Source organism: Bufo gargarizans, chromosome 2 (assembly GCF_014858855.1).
Source record: "Bufo gargarizans isolate SCDJY-AF-19 chromosome 2, ASM1485885v1, whole genome shotgun sequence".
Lineage (NCBI taxonomy): Eukaryota > Metazoa > Chordata > Amphibia > Anura > Bufonidae > Bufo > Bufo gargarizans.
Window position 1 is genome coordinate 606,512,610 of NC_058081.1, and position 16,200 is coordinate 606,528,809.

Genomic DNA, 16,200 nt, shown 5'->3' on the forward strand with positions numbered 1-16,200 from the left:
ATATAAAGAATGAATAAGACAGAATGCAGAATGAAAACTTGTTCAAATGATTTAGCCATGGTTCTGACTAACGACTCTGAGTTCAGATTGTGATTTGTTGCCATGGGTAAAGCTTTAACTGCCAGCCACATGATCTGTCAACCACTTATGTTCCCTTACTCCGAAATTAAGGAAACACTTCAGGAATCTTTTTATGGACTTACCAGCATTATTCTAGCGTTGTTTCATGCCAGCTCAGTCATATCCATACAATTTGAACCCTTTCATTATGGCCAGCTGTGTCATGTGATTCATGTGTGACCACCAGTCCAGAGCGTCCTGTCCTGTGTAGACAGGATGTCAGTCTCTCCTGTGTGACTAACTTCCTGAAAACTATAGGATTACATCAGCGTCTATGAAATCCACACTAGCAGTTCCCCCACTAAGCTCTGCCCTCCTTGTTCTTCTGTATGTTCTCCCAATTCAGGAACTGATTGGCCATAGACCCTACAAGGAAATTTCCCGGTGGGCTGATGCCCCAAGGGGCCATCCCAGTCCGCCTCTCCACCGCTGACCGGGTACATAATGAGCTCTCAACAGTAATTAAGTCTGAGAGAATCAGGTACCCATGTACCCAGCCAGCGACCGCACAGATCCTCCTGAATTAAACTGCTGTGGCCTGCACCTCACCTCCTAAGCCCCCTGCTCCATAGACAACTGGAGGAGGAGGACAGAAGATGCTAGCTATTGATGGCCACCACAGAGGGACAGCTTTTGGGGCAGTATATTGTGCTACAGTGTGTTATTTGATTCTGCTGGGATGGTATCTTACTCTATGGTATTGTTGACCCCACCTACTTGTGTTGGCCCGCCTTCTGTTAATTTGGACCTGCCTACAAAATGGGGCCACTTTTAGATTTTTTTCCATGGCCACTTTAAGTTCCCAGTCCACCCCTACTCCAATACATAGAGTGCAGCTGCAGACATTTTTGCCTTAAAGGAATTTACCCATGATTGATTTAAAAAATGAAAACCCAATAGCATATAGTATACAACTATCTCTTTATAACAAACTTAGAACCATCCCTATACCTCACATGGATCCAGAAATCTCCTCATTCATTGCTCTCATTCCTCTGCTAGATTTCAAGTTGGCAGCTTAGGGAGGCATACATTTTCTCATGGGGCATGTCCTTTCTACTGCCGCTGGTTGCAGTTGAAGGATGGAACTGAGCATGTGCTTCCATCATAGTGAACAGGACAGAGAAATTAGAAAAAGAGCAAACAGCAGGTGGCGCTATGCAGATAGATTTCAGTGAATAACTTAGCGGCTATACTACATTTTTAATTACATGCAAATACAAAAGTATTCAGATCCGGATGCTGGTTTGAAAAATGTAGACTATTTTTCATGGGGCAACCCCTTTAGGAGCGCAGAAGTGCAATGATATAGTAGATGTCCATGCAGTGATTAGCAGCAGAGAGAACTCCTCTGACTCACACTGTATGTCTATACCATATGTACGTGCTATGTGCAGAATCTCCACTGTATTCATATGAGATGCAGCTTCACACTGCTTTTCATAGTCTCCTACTTGTAATAGCTGATAGGGAGAAACTATCACAGTCAGGAGGCAGGGGAGAGCAGTGTGAAGCAAAAGACTGATATTCTGCTGTGTCATTTAAGATATAGAAATTCTGTCACTATGCATTCTGTTTTATTAGGTGAATCATAATGTAGGGGAAGAAGGAGCCCAGATAGGTGGCAACCCATAAGTGGCACATCAACTAACACTAGTGTGCAAAAGGCATAGACAATAGCCTATACATTTTTATTCAATAATAGACTATGCTGCACTATATAGGCATCAATTAAACTTGCGGGAGAGCTTTTTTAACATACCCTCTCTGCTATGGAGGCTAACCCTTGCCCAGCATATTTCTGGGAAATATCCAGCCCACTAGATTGTTAGTGTATCTTTAGAGATTAACTGGATCTTGTGACAAAGTGACCATGTCTATTCACAGTGTAACCATGAGATTTTTCTTTAAACAATAAATACTGTGAGTGGATTAGTGTCAGGATGATTTTGGCTATGTAAAGTAATTTAAATTGTTTGGTGTGCACCTTTAAACCTTAAAGGGGATCTCGAACCGGATGTATAGTCCCACCCGTTAATGTGCCCTTGTCAGAAGTGCCAAGCGGGTTCACATTATACACTTTCACTCCCCCTTATACTGGTTCCAAATTGTATGCAAATGTCATATGAGCCCTCTCAGCTTATCTGGGTACTAGCTGGTGTCTAGAGGGCTGCATGTGAATATAGGGCACAGATTGTTTAAGGGGGGGTCACAATGTTTTCCCTTCAGGTTATATTTTCTCTTTGAATCACACGTGGATCAGACTAAAATGAACTTTACAACATGTTACATTGTATTTAATGAGACAATTATAAGCCACCGCATATACTTCTCCTCAGTGTTGGGTATGACCTCAGTTTTGAATAAGTGCCAAAGAAAATAGTGACATGCACTTTCCTTCATATTTACTAGTAATATGAAGAGGTCTGTATGAAAAATGCAGCAGGAGCCCATGACACATCGTATACAGAATACACAAACAGCTGATGTGATCCCAACCAGACATAGATGATAACACCCCACTCTTAGGACTGGATCACACTGGTGAATTATTTGAAGGGGCGATGCCTATTCCTGTTGCATAGGGGTTTGGTTTGATACAGAAAAAGCTAAGAAAAATGAGCAAATATGACTGATCAGCAATCATCGTCGATTACATCAATAGTGTTGAGGGAACTTGTGTTTTCAAGTTCGACGTACAAGGTTCGGATTATCTAAGAATTCCATTATGGATTCCGCTACCATGAACCATAACTTATGGCCCGTCGTAGCGGACTCCATAACGGAATTCTTAGATAACTTGAGCCTTGTACGCCGAACTTCAAAACACAAGTTCGCTCAACACTATACATCAATCATTGTGGTGTCCATGAGTCTGCATTCTTTACGTTGGTACCTTTAAAAAAGCACTCCCACAAAATTCCTATGAAAGCCTCAATGTCAGTCTCATATGAATGGAGAAACTGACTTCCTGTCCAACCATAAAATACTGGTGGACATATATCAAGACTAGAGTTCCCATACGCCGGTCTTGATCCCTCTGTGGGAGTAAGATGTGCCTAATTTATTAAGATGCAAATGCCTCTTAGTAAATTAGGCGTATCTCTGGCACTGCGCATCAGAATCTCAAATCTACTCCTCCTGGCGTCAGTTATACTAAATTTTGCAGGTCACACTAGGCCCCACCCTCCATTAAGCCCCACCCCAGGCAAAACTTGTTTTACCCGAAGTCGTGCGAGACTTCGGTGAATGAATTCGGCAATCATTTCTGCATCTTTAAAAACATTTAAAAATCTGAATCCGAAGTCGGGGTTGGTACCAGCCGGTACCTCGGTACAAAACCCGACTTTGGATTGCTATTTTAAAATGTTTTTAAAGAAGTGATTACCAAATTCATTCACCAAAGTCTCGCACAACTTCGGCTGAAACAAATTTTACATTTTAATGCTGTACGGAGACAGGTCTCTGGGCAGCATTGAAACAAAGGGGGTCATTCATTAACCTGAAATATGCCTATATTAGGTGTATTTCAGGTGCAGATCTGCGACTTTCCCCCCGCTCACGCCAGGTCTAAATGAGTCGGCGTGGCATGGGCAGGGAAAGGGACGGGCTGGTAGGCCCATCTCATCCATCATTTTCTACGCTTGTTTTCGGCCTCATGCACACTGCCATTGCTTGGCTGTTCCCGATGCACGGGCACTATCTGTGCGGTGGTCGCAACGGATCCAGACCCATTCAACTTGAATGGGTCCGTGATCTGTCCGCACCGCAAAAAAATAGAACGTGTTTTTTGCGGTGCGGAGACATGGAGAGAAACGCCACGGAAGCGCTATTCCATGCCTCCATTCCACACCTTCCGGATTGCAGACCCATTGAAATACGGCAAGGCTGGGCAGCGGCCGTGTGCATGAGGCCTTGGGTGTAAAAAAAATGGTCTAAATGTAAGACAGCAAGGAAGCTGGCTTACATTTAGAAGCAGAGGTGGATCCGCTGAAGCTATGTAGAGGCCGGCGCAGTGCAAGGCTTTATTAAGACTGGCGTCTAAAACGCCTGTCTTAATAAATGACCCCCATAGTGTTTGAATGAATCGACTTCGAATCTATGATCTGAAGCTTGATTCAAAATAAAATTGTTGTAGGAGTGCTTCTTTAATATTAATCTCAATATGAGTTATTGGCAGTGGCGTTGCAAGGGGGGTGCGGGGGTGCGGGCCGCACCGGGTGACACCAGTCTGATGGGGTGTCACCCGCCCCCTCCTGCCGCCGGACTGACTTACTATGTGTATTCTGACTGAGCTGATCGAGTGAAACAGCTCAGTCAGATAGCCGGCAGCAGCAGGCAGTGTAATAGGAGCCGAGAGTGGAAGCTAGCCCCGCCCTCCAACCAATCAGAGGCAGCCAGCAGTCCAGCACTGACTCACAGCACAGGGTGAGTCGCAGGGACTCAGAGAATCGTCTCAGTTTATTAGTTAAAAGAATCGTGTCACTGAGTCCCTGCCAGGCTCCTGCGGCTCCCTGTCCCCTGACAAGGGGGGGGGGGGGGGGGGTGTATTGCATGTAGCAGAGCTGTGTGTGTATAGGGGGGTATAGATTGCATGTAGCAGAGCTGTGTGTGTATAGGGGGGTATAGATTGCATGTAGCAGAGCTGTGTGTGTAACTGTGTGTGTATAGGGTGCTTGTAGCAGAGTAGGAAGCCTGGCAGGGACTCGGTGACAGGATTCTTTTAACTAATAAACTCTTAGACAATTATCTAAATCCCTGCAATAACTATACAGTGTAATTACATCAGTCTGCTCCACTGCATTCACTGCAGCAGAGCTGTGTTTGCCAGGAGCGAGTCCCTCCAGACCTTCGGTTCACTTGAGAGCCGACTCAGCAAGTGAACCGAAGATTCGATGAGCTGCGCATGCGCATTGATCTTCAGTTCACTTGCTTCTGCCGGCTCAGGAAGTGAACCGAAAATCCAATTCATGAAAACGATCCGAACTTCCCATCTCTAAATTGTGTAAGCCTACGTGCCAGCCTACGTGTGTGCCGTGCGGTGCGTGCGGTGCTCAGGCCCAAGGAGGCGTGACTGAGTCCGTCAGTGGGGCCGCGGCGGATGGCAAGCGCCGCATCGGAGGGCTGTTGGAGCTGCCAGCCTGCCTACCTCCTGACTTTGGCAATAGCAATATTTTTACTGCACAGTACGTGTCCCCTATATTTATATATAATAAACAAAGAGTCCCACAGTACATAATGTGGGCAAAATATACCTAATTACATAACATTCCCAATAAATAAACTTATTTTTATGTGAAAAAAGGCTATTTACATTTTTATTAGTGATACTCTTTGGTGCCAGGGGGTGTACCCTGGCATTTTTATTATGGTACACCACCTGGCACCAAAGTGTATCACTTTAAAAAAAATAAAAAAAAAAAAATAGCCATTTTTCACATAAAAATAAGTTTATGTATTGGGAATGGTATGTAATTAGGTATATTTTGCCCACATTATGTACCACATTATATAACTAAATTATTATTAACTTAGGCTACTTTCACACTTGCGTTCAGAGCGGATCCGTCTAAATTATATTGTTAAAATATTTCTAAGTGTGAAAATGGCCTCAGACGGATCCGTCCAGACTTTCAATGTAAAGTCAATGGGGGACGGATCCGTTTGAAGATTGAGCCATATTGTGTCATCTTCAAACGGATCCGTCCCCATTGACTTACATTGTAAGTCGGAACGGATCCGCTCGCCTCCGCACGGCCAGGCGGACACCCGAACGCTGCAAGCAGCGTTCAGGTGTCCGCCTGCTGAGCAGAGCGGAGGCTGAACGCTGCCAGACTGATGCATTCTGAGCGGATCCGCGTCCACTCAGAATGCATTAGTGCTGGACGGATGCGTTCGGGTCCGCTTGTGAGAGCCTTCAAACGGAGCTCACAAGCGGACACCCGAACGCTAGTGTGAAAGTAGCCTAAATTATTGTACCACATTATATAACTAAATCATTATATAACTAAATTATTGGTTATATGACTAAAAAATTATTGCTTCCGGGGGTGACACCATTTTCTACCGCACTGGGTGACACCAGCCCTAGCAACGCCACTGGTTATTGGAGCCATACTCATATAAGCCTGTGGGACGATAAAAACTATGCAGGACAGTAAAATACCAGTCTACTGTTTCAGTCATTGACAATATTTTAAAGTGTCTGCCTCTTTAATGAAAAAAGGGGCTTTGCTTATGAAAACTGGTTTCTCAGAGGAATCTGTTAACGTTTCTGGACAATCGTGGGTCGGCTTAAAAATTATATATCCCCACATAAGGATTCCAGTGTTAGGAGGTATTGGCCCCAGTGTCTTAGCCCTTCACATTGACCTGGAACAGCCCCCTAAGACAGCATCCTCACAGATGGGCCGGCTTCAGTGGGTACTGACCCACACTATGTTTTTTTTTTTTTATTGGGATCAAATTGATACATACAATAGAGGCATCAAGTGGGATGCTGGGGTAGCTATTGCCTGTAGGTGCTGGGGGGTTATTTTCTTCACCTCCCCTACAATGCCAGTGATCATCCCCGCCATGGAGCCAAACTGTAGATCTGGCAGTGGAGAATTTGGCAGCATGTTCCCCGTGTTTAGGACATTTTCCGGCATGGATCAGAATGTTTTTTCCATCCTTGCATCGAGCAGCGCAGACTTTGTATTAATTCCCACTAATCGACGTCCTTTCCTCCTCTCCTGACTTTGCTGGGAAACACAATCCACTCTGGCAGATTTCTGGATTAGCTCTAATGGAGGGAACGACTAAACTGTTTTTGAAGTACAGAAGGCGGGATGGCCAGCGCATACAGGGAACCGAGCAGCGACTGAAATATGTCAGCTGCTCCGGGTGTCAATGATTATCAGACTACAGCACTGATCCAGCAAACCTGTCACCCTGGCGGGAAGCTGGGAACGCTGCATTATATTCCATCTTCTTCCATATGCAATGTTAACCCTTTCATTAAGAAAACATTTCTCCCGAAAATGTTCACCCCTCCTCAAAAGAGGCTGCCACTGATTGTTCCCAAATTTCTGAATGGCAAATGTGTATATAAGTATTGTAAGGAACCGTACTCATTTGACCAGTGTACAGAGGCAGGGACACCACAAAATTCATCAAAGTCTTCTTTATTTAGGCTTTTCCAAATACGTACAGCCGATAAATCTGGATCATAGCCGGGATCAACAAACACAGCACACACTGACAGTGTTACCTCACACTGTCTGCCTTCTTCCCCAGACTGAGACACACCTAAGTCCAGCAGCAGGATTAAATAGAATCCCTGGACATGAGCATGCCCCAAGTCCCAGACTGGAGCATGGAGAACAGGCACCCACCCAGCACATTGCCTGTTCCCAGTAAAAGCCCGACCTGGACTAGCTGGAACCAGCTATGCTATCTATAATGGTGTCCACCAACTACCTTAGTGGACACCAAATCTAGGGGCCATTACTCCACCAAGGCCAGGCCTTGGTGACACGTTCCCGGTGCAAACAAAGCCTCTTTTAGAATGCTTCCTGCAGCATTCTGGGTGACACATATCTCCCATCATAAATGACTCCTGTCACTGCCTCAGTGTCACGGCCTATGGTGTACGCTGTGACACTTTTGCCACACTTGCCAACGAGTTGCTGTGAGCGCATGCGGTGGCAGTGTCTCGGCCTTCTGGGTGATTGCCGTGACATGATTGCCACGCATGCTGTTGCCGGTGGTAACGTGTTTGGTATGCTTGTGTGTGCATTTCCCCTTTAAGTTGTAGCCTCCCTCTGTCTGGTGCTGTAAGGGTTAACTCCCTGATTGGGTGTGGTCCCTTGGCTTATATCTTCTGTGGTTTCCTGGCTGCAGTGTGTTGTACTTCAGCTCTGGTTGGTGCTGGAGCTATGCTCCAGTCCAGGGTGTTCCATCTGTCCAGTGAGGGCCACCCTTGTAGTTGTTCAATGTCATCCCGGTGTCTTCTTCCCTTCCTGTCCAAATTTGTATGGAGTGGGTTATGTTTAGGGTGTTTGTATGTCTAGTTTGTTGTTACTTGTCTGGTGGTGTTTGGTGTCCAGCATGTTTACTAGACATTCCCCTGTCTCATTTTTATTGCAGCTATGTGTGTCCTGGGTTCCTGTGTGGTTGTGGTTTGTGCTGTGTCCTTAATGTTGGTGTGGACAGCAGCACTAGTGCACGGGTTCCAGTCAGTGTGTCTGTGGCAGGTAAGTGTGTTATTGGTTTCACTTACCTGCCATCTCCTTATGCTGTATGTGTTCCCCTTTCCCTAGTTCTAGGCCTTTAGGGTCTCCTGTTCCTCAGTGTTGTGGATGAACAGGTCATCTCTCCCCTGCTCTTAAGTGAGGTATTTCCAGGGCAACTCCGGATATTAGGTATCCAGGGTATGAGCCGTCCCACCATCGGGGTCCGCTCATACGGTTAGAAGTTAGGGAGAGGATTAGGGATGCAATAGGAGGTGTCCTGTTCCCTGATCCCGGCGTCCTGGCCTAGTTGCTACCATTATCCTTATTACATTGTATGGTGGGGGGGGTTTCCCCCACTCCCCACCGTGACACTCACAGTATGCAATGATATTGGAGGAGACGATGCATTACCAAAGTCTGCCATTACACAGTGGTTGTCAGCTTTCTCAGACCCTTGAATGGGAAAATCATGTATCCTTCACTCCCATTTCATCACATCATTAGGCTACATTCACATGACGTTTTTGAAACAGCCGTCGCACGACTGGTTTTAGAACCAATTGAAGTCTTTGAGGCTTTTCACATGGGCTTTTTTTAATGGGCAGTCAATAGTTCAAATATTTAATTAACCACTGGAGTAAAATGGTCACTAATGATAACAAAAAAAAAAACGATAACCAAAAAAATGCTTCAAAGAAACTAGAGGGCTGTGCTATGAGAAAGAAACACTCCATTAGTTTGATCAGATGGAGCCTCTGCCGCTGATGCTAAGCTAAGTTTTGGCTGCTGTTTGCACTTTATCTTTTGACGTTTTTGCTTTGTGCACTTCATATATTGACTACTTTGCATTGGTGTACTTCATCTATTCAAGTCCCCTGATGAATTGGCCCTAGGCCAATGAAACGCGTTAGGCAGCGTGTTTTTGGGGTATAGCTGTATTTTGTTTGCTATTGTGGGCTCATTTATAGTATATCCCTTAGTATGCCAACATAGTTCCCTCGCTTGCTCCCTTCTCTGACGAAACTGGGCAGTCACATGGCGTAGGGACACCTAGGGACAACTTAGGAGGTGTAGACATATAGGGAGGGATCAATAGGAGGAGTCCCAGTCTCCCTTTCCCCTGCCACTCTTTTGCTACCGTTCAGGTCTGTTGGCACTACATATAGCAATTTTGTACTTTTTCACCATTGAGTGATTTGTAATAAGTGTCCTGTACTGTGGCAAGCGACCTTTTCGCCTCCTTTTGGGTATTTCTAATGATGTATTAAAAGTTAAGTCTTATTTGAGGTTACCCACCAGTTCTGTTCATTTTTTTGCAGTCAATAGTTCCCATTAAGAAAATTGGACATGTCCTATTTTTGTCCGTTTTCACAGCCAGACAGACTCCACTGAAATCAATCAGACAGCTGTAAAACAGGTATGCATCCGTCTTACAGCTGTTATGATGGGTATGAGAAGCATCCCTATATCCTAATGTTGGCACCGCTATGCTCTACTGTCTTTACAGTGTACCGTGGCTTAAATTCAGTGCTCAGGGGTCTTCTGACTGTGGACCCCAAAAAAACTAAATGTTGCACCATTTCTCTTTGGGCCAGTCAATGTGTACTTGGAAGACTTTAACCTATTTAGGACATGTCATTGTTTTCCACAACAGGACTTTTTGGGGAGTTCTTGCTGGAAAGTCTGGGTTCACATCACTGTTTAGCTTTCAGTTCTTCTGATCTGTCAGAAGAATAGAAAGAAATTGAACTGGTCAGTTACTTACATATGATCTGCAGAAATGTTATTTGGCTACAATGCCTCTTGCATACCCAGCAGACCATAAGCTTCCACCTAGGTTGCCAGCCCTGGCACTGATGCACAGGATGGAGCCATGATGCTCAGAAACAAACCTCTTATTCAACCATCTTCTCTTCTGGGCATGCATAAAACATGGCAATATGTGATGACACAGAGGATCTGCATCATTCTGTAGCCTGTGTGTACTGTAGCATACATAGGGGGAAAGGTACAGAGGTCTTTGATCTTTGCCTGCTGAATTTCCAAAGAAAACCGCTCAATGCCGCCTCTGCCAGAGCCCAATAATGAAAACAGCAGGATATGATCACTTTCCAAAGACTGATTCTCTGAGCTCCGAGCAGCAGCCATGAGGGGATAAACACCGTCCCTGAATGAGGGTCAAAAAAAAAGATGGTTCTGTCCTTCAGTAAATCCTTTCAGAGAAGCCGGCCACATTCTGCCCTCCAGCCACATTATTCTGCTCCTGTAAGTGGCCATTGCCGTCTCCGGGAAACCAGTATATTGACACTTGTATTCTCCAGGATGGGAGAATGTTTGATGTGTACACTGGTCACACAATATACGGAGAGGACACTGCCCAAATTCCTTCCGATTATCAGGATCTTAAGCCATTGTAGCCTTAGGAGTTGATTTACGAACAATCTAAGGTCCTCAAAATTGTATCCACTGATGCACTGCAACAACGTGAAGGGATGAAAGGTATAAAATGTGTACAGAAGGAAGAAAATCAGTGCTAAGTGCCTACATTCACACTTCCTAGCCTTCACTTTCAAAATGATTGTGGCCCTCTTAGCTAGTCAATCTGATGTCATGTAAGTCCATGTAAGAGGTCAGTCTGTGACTGAATGATGATGTCATGGAGTGCAGTGAGGTCACACAGTCCATGTAAGAGGTCAGTCTGTGACTGAATGATGATGTCATAGAGGGCAGTGAGGTCACACAGTCCATGTAAGAGGTCAGTCTGTGACTGAATGATGATGTCATAGAGTGCAGTGAGGTCACACAGTCCATGTAAGAGGTCAGTCTGTGACTGGATGATGATGTCATGGAGTGCAGTGAGGTCACACAGTCCATGTAAGAGGTCAGTCTGTGGCTGAATGATGATGTCATGCAGTGCAGTGAGGTCACACAGTCCATGTAAGAGATCAGTCTGTGACTGAATGATGATGTCATAGAGGGCAGTGAGGTCACACAGTCCATGTAAGAGGTCAGTTTGTGACTGAATAATGATGTCATGGAGTGCAGTGAGGTCACACAGTCCATGTAAGAGGTCAGTCTGTGACTGAATGATGATGTCATCAGGGCCTTCTTTACCAAAGGGGAAAAGGAGCAGCTGCCCAGGGCCCAGTTGCTCCTGGGGGGCCCAAGGCAGCTGCCTCTTGAGCCCTGCTAGCTACTGCCCCGGGTGTCAAGCTGGCACTGAGTCCAGGCATCATGATCGTACTGTGTTAAAGTTGTGATCTAGGACCTTAATGACATCATCACCATGTGACCAGTAACCTAGCAATTACTGGTCACATGGCTATGAGGTCATCACAGGTCCTACCAGGAGTGTTGCAGAAGTTAACTGTGGAGCTTTTTTGTGTTAAGATTACATCAGAAAAAGGTGACAGGGGCTGTTATGTTAATATACTGTAAACTACTGAATAGTGGGGTGCTGTATACTGTGTGGGGGCCTGTATACTGTGGGGGGCTGTATACTGTGCGGGGCTGTATACTGTGTGGGACTGTATACTGTGTGGGGGCTGTATACTGTGTGGGGGCCTGTATACTGTGGGGGCCTGTATACTGTGGGGGGGCTGTATATTGTGTGGTGGGCTGTATACTGTGTGGGGGGCCTGTATACTGTGGGGGGGGCTGTATACTGTGGGGGGGCTGTATACTGTGGGGTGGCTGTATACTGTGGGAGGGCTGTATACTGTGGGGGGCTGTATACTGTGTGGGACTGTATACTGTGTGGGGGCTGTATACTGTGTAGGGGCTGTATACTGTGTGATGGGCTGTATACTGTGTGGTGGGCTGTATACTGTGGGGGGCCTGTATACTGTGGGGGGGGGGGGCTGTATACTGTGGGGGGGGCTGTATACTGTGGGGGGGCCTGTATACTGTGGGGAGGGGCTGTATATTGTGTGGTGGGCTGTATACTGTGTGGTGGGCTGTATACTGTGTGGGGGGGTCTGTATACTGTGTGGGGGGCTGTATACTGTGGGGGGGCCTGTATACTGTGGGGGGTCTGTATACTGTGGGGGGCCTTTATACTGTGGGGGGGCCTGTATACTGTGGGGGGGGGCCTGTATAGTGGGGGGAGCCTGTATAGTGGGGGGGCCTGTATAGTGGGGGGGGCTGTATAGTGTGGGGGGCTATACTGCTGTACTGTATACTGTGGGGGTCTGTATACTGTGGGTGCGGTATAGTGTGGAGTGCTATACTGCTGTACTGTATAGTGGGGGGGCTGTATCGTGTATAGTTTGGGGTGCTGTATACAGTGAGGTGTTGTATACTGTGAGGTGCTGTATACTGTGGGGTGCTGTATACTGTGGGCTGCTATACTGCTCTACTATATACTGTGGGGTACTGTATAGTGTGGGGTGCTAAACTGCATACTGTGTGGTGCTGTATACTATAGGGTGCTATACTGCATACTGTGGGGTGCTGGGGTGCACTGTAACACTAGGGTGAGCCGAGCCCTGGTCTCCTTCCTGCAGAGCGGTGCCCACTTCCAGCCCAGAGCACTGATCCTGAGCCGCTGGAGTCTTCAGAACTGGAAGTATTTACAGTCATTCACTGTACTCTACCAGATGTGTAGATTTTTTGTGTGTGTGTTGTGGTGGAGGACGTGATTGCCTGCTAAGGTGTGGGAAGGCGGGATCCAGGGGCCCAAGTAAATTTTTGCCCAGGGTCCAATCAATATTAAAGACTGCCCTGGATGTCATAGAGAGCAGTGAGGTCACACAGTCCATGTAAGAGGTCAGTCTGTGACTGAATGATGATGTCATAGAGTGCAGTGAGGTCACACAGTCCATGTAAGAGGTCAGTCTGTGACTGAATGATGATGTCATGGAGTGCAGTGAGGTCACACAGTCCATGTAAGAGGTCAGTCTGTGACTGGGTGATGACTTCATAGAGTGCAGATAGGTCGCAGAGTCTGTGTAACAGATCAGTCTGTGATTGGAGTGCAGTGACATCACATGGTCTATGCAAGAAGTTAGTCTGTGATTGGATGATAATGTCACAGAGTAAGTGACATGAGGTCACATAGTATAAGTTTCAGGTCAGCCTATGACTGAATGGTGATGTCACAGAGTGAGCGCCGTGAGGTCAACAGTCTATGTAGCAGGTCAGTCTGCGACTGATTGATGATGTCACACCTACTGTCACAGGGTGTGCGCAATAAGATCACACAGTCTAAGTAGAAAGTCATTCTGTGATTGTCACAGATCGCCGTGATACCGCACAGCACGTTTAGCAGATGCGTTTATGAGTTGATGGTTCTATGTAGCAGGTCAGAGTGTGATTGGATGGTGATGTCATACAGTGAATACAGTGATGTCATGTAGTCTATGTAGCAGGTCAGAGTTTGATTGGATGGTGATGTCATACAGTGAATACAGTGATGTCATGTAGTCTATGTAGCAGGTCAGAGTTTCATTGGATGGTGATGTCATATAAATGCAGTGATGTCATGTAGTCTATGTAGCAGGTCAGAGTGTGATTGGATGGTGATGTCATATGAATGCAGTGATGTCATGTAGTCTATGTAGCAGGTCAGAGTTTGATTGGATGATGATGTCATATGAATGCAGTGATGTCATGTAGTCTATGTAGCAGGTTAAACTGTAGATAAAATCAGCAGTAGTTCCCCCAACATGCTGTTGCTCTGTTCTCACAATGTAACCTGATATTTTTCTACCAGTGTAATTTGTGATCCTCATATGGAACCAAGATGACTCCTGAGGCCCCTAAATAGAGATCATGTCACCTACTGCTGTCCTCGCACAATTACCTTATGGATATCTGATAGTTCAGATGCTTGTGTTTTAGAGAAGGTGTGTGAAGCCCTGGATGTGGCGCTGACCTGGCATTGTCTGCATGATAGTGAATGAGAGGTAGAAGATCAGGTTCCTCGCTTTGTACAGTCCAGCTCTGTGAATAGTTTAGGACCCCCTGTGTGCATCCATTAGGATCATTCCTGATTGGTCACACTCCGCAGTCTCTCTTTTTTCCTCCGTCTTTACTTTTGTCCTGCAAGCATGAAACTCTATCCTGTTACTTGAGGGGCTGGGGGCTGGGACACACAAGGGTCACATACGAAAAATGAACCCAAAGTGCCTGCTCTATGTTTCATAATTCATATGTAGAGCATTCACGTTGCAGTAAGCTCATCCATGTGTAGCATGTAACTCATGTGAAGAACGTATGGGTTTTATGATACTCGGCTTCCACATAATGGCACACTAGGCAGATGACAGGAGCAGCACATTATAAGCTGTTATATGTGGTTTTATACAACATTTGTCACATGCAGCTTAGACAGGTCACTGTCTCCACATTAATCGCCTGAAATACTCTGTGCTTCTAAGGAACCATGTTTCTTCTAACCCTTTACAGATGTCCCCAATTTCCTCCTCATATTGTCACATGGGTGGACAGGTCATTGCCCCAAACATCAGCCCACTTCTCTATTGAAATAAGCTGTGCTGCTAGGAAGCACTGCTCCTTTCACCATGTAATGCTTAATCGTCACCTCCCACGAAATCAGAATGCTGTTCTCCTGAAACACTCTGTGCTGCAGGGAACCACGGCCCTTCCACTATGTAAGTCTCAGTCTCTGACCTCCTGCCAGATCAGTACACTGCTCTCCTGAAATACTACGTGGTATCAATACCACAATCAAACTCTCGATCTGAGACCTGCCACAAGATCAGCACACTGCTGTGCAAAAATACTCTGTGCTGCTGGGAGAACCCTACTCTTTCAGTTATTTAAAGCTGTTTTCTGGGAGTTTAATACTGATGGCCCATCTTCAGGATAGGTTATCAATATCTGAATACCAATCACAGTATCATCCACTGGATAGCACCTTTGCCTGCTACTGCTGCTCAACCCCATTCACTGGCCTCTTAGGCCAGAAAGCTAAAGATTGCACTGTTTGATTGAAAAGGGAAAGAGAATAGCCTCCCATACACAATCTTGGAAATTGCATATGCTGACTTTGGAAACTGCATTTAACTTGTACGGTGCCTGTGTGACTTATCCATTGACTTCTGTAGTAAAATACTGTGAAGATGGCCTTATCACTGCTCCCTGCACTACTACTACACTGCAAAGTATCGACATCACGACACACCTCAAAACCTTGACCACCAAAGTCACCTCAACTCTCATCAGGCAGGAGAACCCCAGAACCAGAATAAATAAATAAAACTAGAGTGTGCCCCAAAGGGAAGAAACCGTGCACCCTTCTCAATACTGCACACAAGCCCAAGGGGCATCAGAACTGTAAGTATCACAACCACTACACCCATCTGGCCACCCACAGTCACACCCATGCCCCTGCGGCTTGTTTGCGGCAACTGCACCTCTGCTAACGAAGTTGCGTCAGCTGAAAAGGCTTCAATTTTAGCAGCAGTACCGGAATTGGATCTTCGCGGATTGGCAAAGGTTGCGTTCTCTGATGAGTCATGTTTTCTGCTTCATCGAATGGATGGATGTTGGCATGTCAGGAGAGAAACATCAGAAAACAAACACCCTGCAACCATTGAAAAACACAAGCTGGTGGTGGCAGTGTTATGGTCTGTGGAATGTTTTTGTGACATTCTCTGGGCCCACTCATCCATGTGGAAGGCACGCTCAAGAGATTTGGGTATGACTCCATCTTTGCAGATCATGTACACCCATATGTGCTAATTGTCTTCCATGGGGTGGATGATATCTTCCACCAAGACAATGCGACATGTCATACGGCTAGAAATGTCCAACACTGGTTGCAAGCTCATGATCAAGACTTCACAGTAGTACCCTGGCCCCCTAGTTCCCTAGACTTGAACCCAGTTGAGCATCTGTG

General features: G+C 45.9%; 1 protein-coding gene across 5 annotated transcripts in view; it reads left to right on the forward strand.

Annotated features, from left to right (window-relative positions):
- Positions 1 to 16,200, forward strand: part of CDON (cell adhesion associated, oncogene regulated) — a 120,025-nt gene that overhangs the window by 43,169 nt on the left and 60,656 nt on the right. The window lies entirely within an intron of this gene.